The sequence below is a fragment of the Myotis davidii genome, unplaced genomic scaffold (assembly GCF_000327345.1).
Source record: "Myotis davidii unplaced genomic scaffold, ASM32734v1 scaffold235, whole genome shotgun sequence".
NCBI lineage: Eukaryota > Metazoa > Chordata > Mammalia > Chiroptera > Vespertilionidae > Myotis > Myotis davidii.
This window is the reverse complement of record NW_006287462.1, coordinates 2,478,649-2,491,942: the sequence shown is the minus strand read 5'-3', so window position 1 is coordinate 2,491,942 and position 13,294 is coordinate 2,478,649. Positions and strand designations below refer to the sequence as shown.

The 13,294-nt window shown below is 44.4% G+C and overlaps 1 protein-coding gene across 1 annotated transcript in view; it reads right to left on the bottom strand.

Moving 5' to 3' along the window:
* TBC1D1 (TBC1 domain family member 1) overlaps positions 1-13,294 on the bottom strand; it is a 205,435-nt gene extending 192,141 nt beyond the window's left edge. Inside the window, exon 1 of the mRNA XM_006759336.2 lies at positions 13,273-13,294. The gene's annotated coding sequence lies outside the window, so the exon portion shown is untranslated. The remainder of the gene's footprint in view (positions 1-13,272) is intronic.

Below are 13,294 nucleotides of genomic sequence, written 5' to 3'. Positions count from 1 at the left end.
TGAACCAGACCGGTTTTAACACCTTATCTATTGCTTATGATACCACTTGAAGTTTAAAAGTCTCTCCCTGGCATGCTTCAGAGATTTTGAATCACAAACTCAAATTCTATTAACAGGTACTTGGTGCCCATTATGTTCCAAACACTGTCATAAATATCGTTTTGTTTCATTCACGTAAGCCATCATCCCATTCCCGTCCTTATCAGTAGAGGATGTGGCTTCTACCAGACTCAAACCTTCAACTTCCATATGGGTGATTTTCAGCAACCATATCTGATACATCCTAACATCTGCTTGTTCCATTGGATGATGAAACCCTTCTGTTCAGAGCTGATTGGTCTACAGCACCTGAAGCCCTATTCTCTACTCATTTGCCCCTGGCTAGTCATTCTCCCATGTATTTCCTGAGCGTGTATACACATGCTGTGGAGGAACTCGATAAAGACAGGGGTCACGTCTATCTGATTCACCATTCTATCCCTGGTGCCTGGCATAGCGCCTGACTCAGAATAGGTTCAATAAATATTTTAAAGTAGTGAATGAAGACTCTTCCATCCTAAAAATAAAGATATTTCCCCTTGACCTCAAACCTCCCCCAGCCACAACTCTTACTTGTCTACACAAATTTCTTCAAGATAAAATCTACAAGGTCTCCACTGCCCACTGTCCATCCACAATATCTGGACTGTGACTAGAAGCACATTGCTCCTGGTAAGTTCACCCACATGCTCTGGTTGTGAAATCCAAAGGGGACTTTTCAGTTCTCAACTGTCTTGTCCTATCTGATGAATTTCTCAATGCTGACCACTCCCCTTCCTGCTTAAGACTTGTGGTTCTCTATCTTAACCTCTGAAAAGTGCTTCTTTTCAGATTCTGTGATGACTTTCTTTCTCGGTTCCCCTCATTCTACCTGCATGCTCTTGGCTGTTGATACCTAATATCTTGGTGTCAACAACCACATTCCAATAATCCTGCAGCTGCTGCTAACAACTTACTTTTATTAAGTACCGGCACTCTGCATGTGTTATTTCATCTTCATAACACCCTTCACCTCAGTGAGAGACTACTATTCTTGCCACTTTTTACGGCCTAGGAAACTGAGGCCTAGAGAGCTTGAGTCATTTGTCACAGGTGACGTGAGAGTCCACACCTCACTCTCAACCCCTCCTCTTGAGTGCTGCACAAAAAGGCATCTACCACAACACCCTGGGGATTCCCAGTGTTCATCTCCCATTGAACCTCAAAGAATTCCAGATCCGTACAAGCCATTAAATAGTTCTATCTGGGTAGCCTGTAGGCACCTCAGTCTCAACTTAGTTATTTTAAAACGAACTCAGTCTCACCTCTCCCCTTTCCGCTTCCCAAAACTTCTCTTCCTTCCTATAAGTTATATCTCTGTGACCAGCGTCAATGTTTATGTTATTGGCTAAGCCACAGCCAAGGAGTCATTTGTATCCCCTCTCCCCAAACTCATATGTTGAAATCCTAATTTTCAATGTGCTGATTTTAGGAGGTTGGGCCTTTCTGGAGTGATTAGATCATGAGGGCAGAACTCTCATGAATGGAATTAGTGCCCTTATAACAGAGACCCAGACAGCTCTTTTGTCCCTTCCACCAAGTGAGGGTGCAGAAAAAGATGGCATGAACCAGGAAGTGGGCCATTACCTGACACGAATCTTCCTGCACCTTGATCTTGCACTTCCCAGCCTCCAGAACTGTGAGAAATAAATTTCTGTTGTTTATAAACCACCCAGTCTATGGTATGCTGTTATAAACTAAGATGAATCATTCAGATTCCTTCTTCATCTTACCACTATGTCTAAGACATATTTAAATATGTCTTATCTTTTCTCAACTGGAGTAAAAGAGCCCCAACCTTCAATCCCTCCGTCACATATTTCCTAGAGTAATTTAACAAACACACAAAATTGATCATGTCACTCCTCTGCTAATAATTTCTTAATAATTGCCCCATAACATCTGAAGTCTTCTACATGGTATATAAGGTCTCTTTGGAATATGGCCCAACTATATATGCTCCCCTCAAGCACCCTCCTTCATGCACCTTTTGGGTCTGAAGATAGAGAACTAGTTATGGTTCCCCACAGGAGATGTGATTTCTCATGCCGCTGTGCCATAGTGCATACCGTCCCTCCCTCCCGGGGACACAACTCCTGCCACAAACTGTAAAGGCTCTGAGATTTTAACAGTGAGCCTGCCACAGTTAGCCTCCTGGTAGGAGACATGAGACTCCTGGGTCTGAGGCAAAGAGCAACAGCACATTTCATGAAAGTGTATTTCCTGTCTCTTTCACTTTAAACTATAGCTTCTCTTAATGATGAGGACAGACTTGAAGTTCACATGACCCCATAAATAATGGTCTCTCGTGCCTTTTTTCCTCTCTCTAACCTACAGGTGAAAGTAGCATTAAATGTCTGGGTCAGTGTCCACTCCCGTAACTGAATCTGTTTCAAGTTCAACTGCTGACAACTGCTAATCCCAAGACATGATTAAAGAAGTACTAGAATTTGTCAATTCTAGTACTGTCAATCATCGTAACTGAAGCAGTTATTAATATGATGGCAACAGCATCTCAGAATTACTTTTAGTTTTCTTGTTTAGTTTTCTGTACTTAATGAAAAAAAAGTACAGAATTTAGTAATTTAAGTCATTTGGTAAATAATTAGTCATTAATCAGTTCTGCCATTTCATTGACAAAACTACTAGTATTTGATGGCCTAAGCAGGGGTGCAAAATCATTTGCTCTGGCCCTGCCAAGACCTTAGGGGTGAGTTAGTTAAATGTTTGACCAAATACAGCAGGCTAATTTTTAAGATAATTTTGTATGGCCCTCGAATGATGTTATAAATATCCAGATGACCTTTGGCAGAAAAAAGGTCCCCCACTCTGGCCTAAAGTCTTCACTTTTTAACCAGCTGGGGCACATTCCTAGTATCTCTGTAAAAAGTATACTGGGCCTTAATACTGTTTACAAACTATCAAATAAGTTCTATCTCACACACAGTCATAATTATTTATAAGCAAGTCAGATTTTGCTGATATAAGATTCATGGTAACACACTAGATAACTGTTTGTTTTACTTTTCAATAAAAAGTTCCATGAAACAGATTAACTATTCAAAAAATACTAACAAACCATTAGATTATTTTTTTAAACCATCTCAATCCACATCATTTGCACACAACCTCTGACCTTTAAGCCTCAGGTTCCACCTATTCCAAGAGGCCTCTTGTGCCTCATACCCTCAGTATTATCTGCTATCCTAGTGAGCTCGTTATATTCCTGTGTGTACACGCCCCATCATTTACAGAGACCGTCTGTATTCTACGCAACTCCTACCTACCACAGTCCATAAACATGGTAGCTATCCAGAACACAGAGATGCTTTCATTAAGACAACTTCAATAATCTTGTTGGTGGATCCTGCTAAACATATTTCAGGAAGCCTGCACTTAGAATCACACCATTTTAAAGCTAGAAAGGTCCTTTTAAGCCATTCAGAAATCCCCCTCATATCTGAAATGAGGAAACTGTGTTCTGGAGAATAAGTGGCTTGTCCAACTTTGGTGCCAGAATTAGGACAATCCAAGTCCCTGACTCCCTTCCAAGTGCTGCAAAGAACCTCAGTGTCCCCAAGAAAACAATTTCAAGTGTGCAGTTAAGAAAGCAAGTTACTTAACGTCTCCAAAGTTCAAGTTTATTCTTGTAAGTGTGGAGAGCAGCTACAGCGTTTGGACAGGTTCAAGCCTGGGACTAATGAAAGGGCACGACCCTCTCATGGTAAAGCCACGTGTAAGTCCCAACACAATTATAGCCAAAGGCTAACGTTGTAAGCTTGACCTTGTGGTCCAAACCTGTGGTCCCACATGGCTAAGTGAGATGGGCTGTGGGAGGTGCAGCAAGTAAACAAAGTTTGATCCAGTGTATGTAACTGAGTAGATTTGAAACCCATGAGAACAATGAAACGCGCCCTTACTTTGCCTCGTGGAATCTGGCTATAAAATAAAGACTCAGCTTTCAGGCGATGGCACTGTCTCTCCATCAGAGAGAGCAGTGTCTCACCTAGACCACCAGCTTTCTTCTCTTGTCTGTCTTTTCTAAATCCTTCACTGCCCTCTCTCAGGTTCACCCCAAGCCATGCTGGCGCGGCACATGGCGCCCCGTGGGACTGAGTATGAGGAACAGGGGCCTGAGTTCAGGCTCACCCATGGCCATGCTGGCCCAACACAAGAAGATAATGGAACAGGATCATCTCCAAGTTTTCTTCTATCTCTAAAATCTGGTGAATTAATTTCATAACGTTTGATACCAAATGTCCTCAGCATCGTGTGGGATGGGAAGCTACTCCCATCTTCCTGTCAAGAACATAAATGTGGAGGAGGTACATGAAGGAAAGATGGGGTTGACTGATCAGGAAGCCAGAGAAGTGACGGTGGGGGTTAGGAGAAAGCCGCTATTGGGATCCCCCTCTCTTCCCAGCCCCCCACCCACTCCTTGCCAGCAAACCACCGGGAGTAGGATGGGGACTTTCCAGTGGCTGAGGATGCTGCTGCCTCTGCAGGTTTCGCCCTCACCTCCTCGGAACTGCTGGGAGGAGGGGAAGAAAGAATAAAGGGAGGTGTGTTGGAAGCTTCTAGCTCCAGGCTAGGGAGGCTATTGGGATCCCCCTCTCTTCCCAGCCCCCCACCCACTCCTTGCCAGCAAACCACCGGGAGTAGGATGGGGACTTTCCAGTGGCTGAGGATGCTGCTGCCTCTGCAGGTTTCGCCCTCACCTCCTCGGAACTGCTGGGAGGAGGGGAAGAAAGAATAAAGGGAGGTGTGTTGGAAGCTTCTAGCTCCAGGCTAGGGAGGGGGTCCCCAGATGGCCACTCATTCTCCCCCCCCCACCCCCGCCCCGCCCCTGCTCCTGGCAAATCAGTGGTTAATTTTTCAGTTGTTTAACCCAGACAGAGCGGTTGGTCACATGGCTGAACAGAATTATTCTGCCACCTGAACAGTCTATTCTAAAACCACTGGCTTGGCTAAACTATCTGTCCATTTTTACATAGCACGCCACCAATCAGAGCAGTGTGTTGCTCACCCCAGAATCACCCTCGGGTCCCTTTGGAGCAGTTGTCTATTTCACCATCATACAGAGCTCCTGGAGCCAGGGCTTCCAATCTTTCCAACATCAAGAATGTTCCATGACTGTCTAAAGATGGCAGCGTAGGTAGCCGCCTCCCACAACCACATCAAAATTACAACTAAAATACAGAACAACCATTACCCAGAACCACTGGAAAGCTAGCTGACTGGAATTCCTACAACTAGAGAAGTAAAGAAGAAAGCACACAGACTGGTAGGAGGCACCGAACGTGCCTCGCACCCACGTGTGCTGCTTTTTTAATTGGGAGAGGCCACCTGAAGGAGCAAGGGGTCCCAGCCCCACACCAGCCCCCCAGCCCAGGGTCCCAGAGCTGGGGAAAGAAGTCCCTATGGGCATTAAAACTACAGGCTGTAAAAACCAGTGTGCATTGGAGCTTAGTGACACAGAGGCTGCTGGAGACCCAGCTGTTCCTCCTAAAAGGCCGGCACCATGAACTGAACTTACAAGGTCCTGCTTGCTCTGAGTTCCAGCACCACAGAGATATTTTGAGGCCCGGGGGGGGGGACACAGACACATAAGAAGAGGAACTGGATTGTCTGGCATCGGGGCAGGAGCTCATATTGGGACGGCTTTCTCCCAGATGGAGGTGCTGGCAGAGATCATTGTTCCTATGCTGGGACCTCTGGTTGCAGGGCTGACTGACAGCCACTTCTGTTTGCTCCGCCCTTGTGATTCCCTAAGAGTGCACCTCATCCAATTTACAATCCCACCCAAGCTGCTTGGATCTGCTTTGCATATAAATGGTCTGTCTTTGCTCAGGCTAAAATCAAACAAGCTGCAGCTGGGTCAGGGAGCCCCAAACCTATCTATAAAAGGGCCAAGACCTGGCACCAGCACCAGCCTGCCTTGCTTCATAGCTGGGACTCATCTGGGCACTTCCAAACCCAATACAGTGGGGCCTTGACTTACGAGTTTAATTCGTTCCGAGACCACGCTCGAGCGGGGTGAGGGAGCCACAAACCTATCAATAAAAGGCCCAAGACCTGGCATCAGCACCAGCCTGCCTTGCTTCATAGCTGGGCCTCATCTGGGCACTTCCAAACTGGATACAAAGAGGAGGAATCTTCAGATCTCTCTGTAGCTCCTGCTGGATGGCCCCCAGGCAGTGGCTGACTTTGCACCTCCCTGGAGACCCAAGAGAGTACCCAGTGGTCAGTGTCAGACCATGCCAGATTACAACTCTTCACATCCATAAGCAACACTCAAGAGGCAGACTCAGTGAGCACCAAAGCCCCACTGAAGCAAGTCCTGCCCCATAAGGTGTCTCCTACACAGCAAACAGCTCTCCCACTGTAATCGAATCTGGTCCTCACAGTCAATTAGCTTGGAGGTCAATTCCTCCCAGTGACACCAACAGCAATCAAGTCTCAACTACAAGACTGTGCTCACAGCCCACCACAAAGGAATGCACCTAGAGTTCCCAGCTCAGGTGACTGGTAAGGCTGAACCACTGGGCCCTATAAGACACCTTCTACACAAGGCCACTCTACCAACTCAAGAAGACATAGCAGCTCTACCCAATACATAGAAACAAATACAGGGAAGCAGCCAAAATGCAGAGACAAAGAAACATGTCACAAATGAAAGAAATGGAAGAAAACAAACTATTGGATATAGAGTTCAAAACGAAGGGTACAAGGTTACTCAAGAATCTTCTAGAAACATCCAAAAAAAAAATGGAAAAGGGCAAGTCAGAAATTAAGCATACACTGACTGAAATAAAGAATAATAAAGAGCTTCACCGACAAGAAAAAGCTAAAGGAATTCATCACCACCAAGCCAGTATTATATGAAATGTTGAAGGGTATTCTTTAAAAAGAGGAAGAAGAAGGAAAAGATAAAAAATATGAACACCAAAATGGCAACAAATGCATACCTATCCACAATTAAATCTAAAAATCAAAATAAACAAATAAGAAATCTAATGGACAGAATAAAATAGAATCAGAGGAATGGAAATGGAACAGACTGATGATTCTCAGACAGAAGAGGGGTCATGGGGTGGGAAGAGATTAAACAAAGATTTTATTGCATATATGCATTACCTATGGACACAGACAGTAGGCAGTAGGGTGGTGAAGGCCTGAGTGGAAGGGGACGGTGAGGGGTAAAAAGAAGGACATCTGTAATAATACCAACAATAAAAAATTTTTTAAAAAAAGAATGCTCCCGCACCAGTGGGAGCCTAATTTGACACATAAGAAATGATGTTTTATTTATTTCCTTCTTATGTAAAACAGAGCCAATTTAAGGCTAGTCCTTACACTTTCACTTCTTGTATTCTCTTCTACTGTATTGCACAGGATAAAGGGGTGGTGGGTGGTGGTGGGTGGGGTCCTAGTTGGGATTATGTATAACCCTCCCTCCTGGCATAGCTGCTTTAAGTTATTTATTCTCCTAAAAGGAATAGTAATATACAGGCTGTCCCCCAAAAAATGTATGCACACTTGAACAGCTGATAGTTCAACTGATGTTTCTTTCTTTTCATATTTAACCCATTGAAATTAATTATTCAAAGTGTGTATATACATATATGTGTGTGTGTGTGTGTGTGTGTGTGTGTGTGTATACACACATATATATACATATATATATTTTTGGGGGGACACCCTGTATATTTTTTTAGTATTAATTATTTTTAATTTTTCAGTTACAGTTGACATACAATATTATATTAGTTTCAGGTGTTCAACATAGTGATCAAGCATGTATACACTTACAAAGTGATCATCCCAATAAGTTATTACATTACTGACTATATTCCCTATGCTTACTTTACATCCCCATGACTATTCTGAACCACCAATTTGTACTTTTTAATGCCTTCACTTTTTTAACGTATTCCCCAACCCCCTTCTCTTCTGGCAACTGTTAAAATGTTCTCCAGCCCAAGCCAGTTTGGCTCAGTGGATAGAGCGTCGGCCTGCAGACTGAAGGGTCCTGGGTTCAATTCCGATCAAGTGCTGGGGCTGACTGGCAGACCCTGAATGACGAATGAATGGTTACTTTGACACAGATTTCTGTGAAAAAGAGGCTAAGGGACTGGTTGGCACAAGAAACCAAAAAAGCCTCGATTGCCTGCCTCGTTAGGCTTTTATTGTAACAACAGCTTGAACTAAAATTAACTTCTAAATACAATCAACAGGGTAAGCATCCTGGAGAAGACACCTGCATCTGTAATGTCTTTCAAACAAGGACATTTTGAAATCTAAACATTAAAATTCTAATAAAACACTCAAGGACTCATACTTGTTTGGAAAAGTCAAGGCAAAATCTGCTGCCTTCAGCAAGGTCTCCCAGAGGCCTCCAACCTTTAGAAAATTCTCCTTACAGACTTTCCAACGAAGTCCCATACTTCCCCACAGTCAAGGGCACATACTCGGGTTTCGGGCTTGATCCCCAGTAGGAGGCATGCAGAAGGCAGACGATCAATGATTCTCTCTCATCATTGATGTTCTATCTCTCTCTCCCTTTCCCTTCCTCTCTGAAATCAATAAAAATATATTTTAAAAATGTTCTCCGTATTTATGAGTTTGTTTCTGTTTTGTTTGTTCATTTTTAGATTCCACATATAAGTGAAATCATATAGTATTTGTCTTTGTCTATATTTCACTTAGCATAATACCCTCTAGGTCCACCCATGTTGTCACAACTGGCTAGATTTCATCTTTAATGGCTGAGTAATAGTCCATTGTATATATGTAGCACATCTTTATCCATTCCTCTATTGGTAATAATTGTTAACACATAATAGCACTTTTGTGTCTATTATCCAATTTAGCTTTCACAACCACCTTGGACAATAAAGATTATTATTACCACATTGGAATAAGGACTACTATGAAATAGTATCATTATCAGCTCCAATTTAAAGAAGAAAAATGAGAAGGAAATTGCTGCACAGAGAACTGAAGTCACTTGCTCATAGTCATACTAGTAGCAAGTGGCCAACCAGGTTTTGAACCCAGGGCCTTCGGCAGAGTTTGTACTTGGGCTTAACTACTTTGCTAGATTGATTAATTGCCTCTTTTTGGATATTACATATACTATATGTAGTCTTACAACTCTGAGAAGCATGTTTTATCACCCCCATTTTACCTAAGGGTCCCCTGGCTTGTACTAGTAAATGGTGAGGGCAGGATTTGAATCCAGACCTGTCTTATGCCCAAATTTCTATTCTTTGAGATATAAGAATATCTCTAGATGGGAATAACTCTAAAATTCCTCTTTCTACTGGATTAGCTGGGTTTTTTTTCTACCCAAATCTTTCTTGACCTCAGTAATCTAAATCTAATGTCAAAGTTATACTCTAAAATCCTATATAATAAAAGGGTAATAAGCAAATTGACCCTAACAGCAGAACAACTGGGAATGACTAGTCACTATGACACACACTGACCACCAGGGGGCAGACACTCAATGCAGGAGCTGCCCCCTGGTGGTCAGTGTGTTCCCACAGGGGGAGCTCTGCTCAGCCACAAGCCAGGCTGATGGCTGCTAGCACAGCGGTGGTGGCAGGAGCCTCTCCCGCTGCCTCAGCAGCGCTAAGGATGTCCAACTGCAGCTTAGGCCTGCTCCCCCCTGGCAAGTGGACATCCCCCAAAGGCTCTCAGGCTGCCAGAGGGATTTCTGACTGCCAGCTTAGGCCCGATCACCCGGGGAGGGGGGCTAAGCCAGCAGGTGGACATCCCCTGAGGGGTCCCAGACTGCGAGAGAGCACAGGCTGAGCTGAGGGACCCCCTGAGTGCACAAATTTTTGTGCACCAGGCCTCTGGTATAAAATAAACAATTAAATAATAGCAATCAGTAATATTTGAGTATTACCATGTACCAGGCACTGTTCTAAGAATGTCACATAGATGAATTAAGTTTGACGATGAACCCATAGTGCTTACCTATTTTGGCAGTGTAGGATCACTGATCATACATAATGTATTGGCAGATATGTATATTCTTTTTTTAAGAGAAAAAGAGCTGCTGGTTTCACAAGGAAACAGGTGCACTCAAGCCTAAATGCCTGCCTGTTGGCTGGTGCTGAGCACGCTCCCTGCATTCTGCACAGCTTCACTGAGGCCTCCGTGCGGAGACTGCTTTGCGTGGCCCAAATATGACTAATCTTTTGCTGAACATTTGAAACCTGAAAACGGACACACTGCCCTTAAATCTAAGAATCCATCCAATGGAAATCTTGGCTTGAAAATGTCAAAAACCTTGAAAATGGAAACGTTCCTGTCTTTTGTGAAGAATCTGGTTTTAAAATATTTTTATCTGTGCGTGGAGCTGGGAAGGAAGAAATGAAGATAAAAGTCAGCAAAGGCAATTGTAAGGTAACCCTTTGCCATCACCAACACTCTGCTCAGTGCACTCACGGTCATTTTTAATGAACAAATTCTGCTTCTCCAGCTTTTAATAATCAAGAAAAGAGAAGGCCTGAGAAACATATCACATTCTGGAACTCACACAGCCATTACACTTGAGAAGGTAAGGAAAAGGGCAAAGCAAATTATGCCAAGGCACCCACACACAACAGACAGAAGCCCTCCAGTGGGCTGATACACATGTTAGGTGGTCTGAGGAATCTGAGGAGTGGAAACTAGGGACCTTCAGAGAAATGCTATGAAGGGAGTAAAATCTGTTTGAGGGAGTTGTCATTTTGTGACATAAAATTAAAACATATTCAAAAACAAAACCCTCTCAAGCATGCAGCCCTACTCCAGGCACCATAATGACTGGAGATGCAGGTGTGAATGGGAACTAGGGAAGCTCCATGCTGCTTAGGACAGCACTCCTGGCTGTTTCCCAGCGGTACATCCAAGAGGATCTGGCATGAAAGGAACTGACTCCCGTACCTGGCTCCCCTTGGGGGTACATCTGATTGCCACTGCAGCCCTTCTGATAAAGGCTGTTTTTTGTTTTGTTTTTAATACATCCTTTTATTGATTTCAGAGAGGAAGAAAGAGAGAGGTGGCGGGGGAGGGGGGACATCAATGATGAAAGACAATCATTGATCGGCTGCCTCTTGCACCCCCGCCCTCCACTGGGGATCAAGCCCGCAACCCAGGCATGTACCCTGACCTCCTGGTTCATTAGTCAAAGCTCAATCACTGAGCTCCGCTGGCCAGGCAAAGGCTGTTTTCTAGGGAATTAGGAGACCGAGATTGTCAATAGCTGGGTAACAAGGGAGAAGGGGCAAGCTATGTTTCTTCAGAGTTGCCCTTCTTTCTCCTCCTCCCCTGGCACTGTGACAAACAGGTCATAATGGGATAAAGGGCAGCACTGGCCTGACGGCACCCAACCAGAAACGTTATCATAGTGAAAGGGGAAATCCCCAGAGTGCTCTGTGGGAAAGATAATGGTCGACTATGTCACAGTCCTACTTGCAAAACTTTACTTTTTTAATTAATAATTTATAAAATCAATGAATTTTCCTCCTATTTTACTGGTTCGCAAACAGCTAGACAAATCCACATAAAGGCATTTATTTTCATTATCACCTGATTGGCTGGGTGTCATATGGTGCACAGAAGGGTTGCCAGTTCAATTCCCAGTCAGGGCACACAAAAAAAAAATCAATAAAAAAACTTTTTTTAAAAAAAGAAAATGCCCCCTCAACCTTTCATCCTTTAACTCACAGCTATGCTCACTATCCAGTAGCTCGTTTTGTCAGTTACTTATAGATAAATCTTGTGAGAAAGCACTTTTGAGAGTCTTATTTCCCTATAACTTGATTAGAAAAAAAATAGATTTGAGACTGTGATGGCATTCCATTCCCAACAGATGCAAAACACCTGTTAACAATAGTTGTCAACCCTTTTCTGTTGACAAACTTTTTCATACAATGTCCTTATTCCCGAATGTCTTCAAGGTTCCCAGGGAGGAGCTCCTCCCCCACAAGAGAAGCCAGCTCAACTCCAGGACCCACCTGCTCCAGGGCTCCCTAACCCAAGGGAGAAAGAGAGCAGGAATTGTTCAGAAGCATCAAGAGTTCTGTAAGGAGGATTCCCAGCCTCCTGAGACAGCGCCATTCATTCTTCCACCCAACCCCTCCCACCCAGAGCAGGCTCTCAACACACAACAGCACCCACAGGTGGCCATTCTCCAACTCCAACCCACCCCATCTGGAATCTGGGGAAGAGAATGAATTTCTGCTTTCCTAAAAAGGGGCTTTTCATCAAGGCCGCTGCAGCTCAGCTTACGTCCAGTGCAAAAAGTTTAGAAGTTTGGGCTTGTAAAGGTAGCTGAGTTGCTTGGGTGTGACCGGTATAAACCAGGTCATTTTAAAATGCTCTTTCTGATTATATTAATCAATTAAATGATCCAAAAGGAGGAATGAGATCTATGTGAAGTGAATACCTGTCCATTAATGTAGGGCACTCTAAAAACTGTTTAGTGGAACAGTTATCACTTTCAATTTTTCTTTTCCCTTTCTAAGCGACTTGCAGAGAATAAGCTATCATCAATGAACTTACAACGGGGAAAGCCGCCTCTAGGTGGATTCCAAAGAAAACGACTCCTCTTTTTTTTTAAAGTAAAAACAACGTGTCCCGAAGTTTGAAGGGGGTCCCATAATTACAGACCAATCAGGAAACTGCAAGAAACAATTAAGCAGGGTTTCGAAATGACGGGTACAGGATGTGCCCAAAGAAAGAAATGTCGAGCGCACTGGGGCAGCTGCCAAAGTTACTACTGCGAAGTACCCTGAACTTTTAAAGGGTGGCATGGGATTACTCCAACCGACCATCCCCCAATCTGGTCGCCTTACAAACACAGTAGCCATAGAGATATTTGGCGGGAGGGGAAGGAGGGAGATGCGAGGACCTTAGAGCAGGAGTGGGGAGGGCAGAAGGAGGGAGGCTCTCCGAGCTCCTCGGTTCTTAAGAACTAAAAGGTTTCGCTTTGGTCCAAAGAGCAGGCAAGGAGGTGGCAATGAACTTCCTCCCCCGAGAGCCCCCGGGTTTCCTGCGCCGCAGAATCGCCCCTGGGCTGCCCGAATCCGGCTCCTCCGCGGGCCCGAGAGCTCTGGGGCCGGGGGTGGGGTGCGGCCGGGATGCCCCGGGAGGAACCAGCCGCGTGGCTCGGACGCGGCCGGAGAAGGCGCCTACCTGTGCGGCGGCGCGCTCAGGG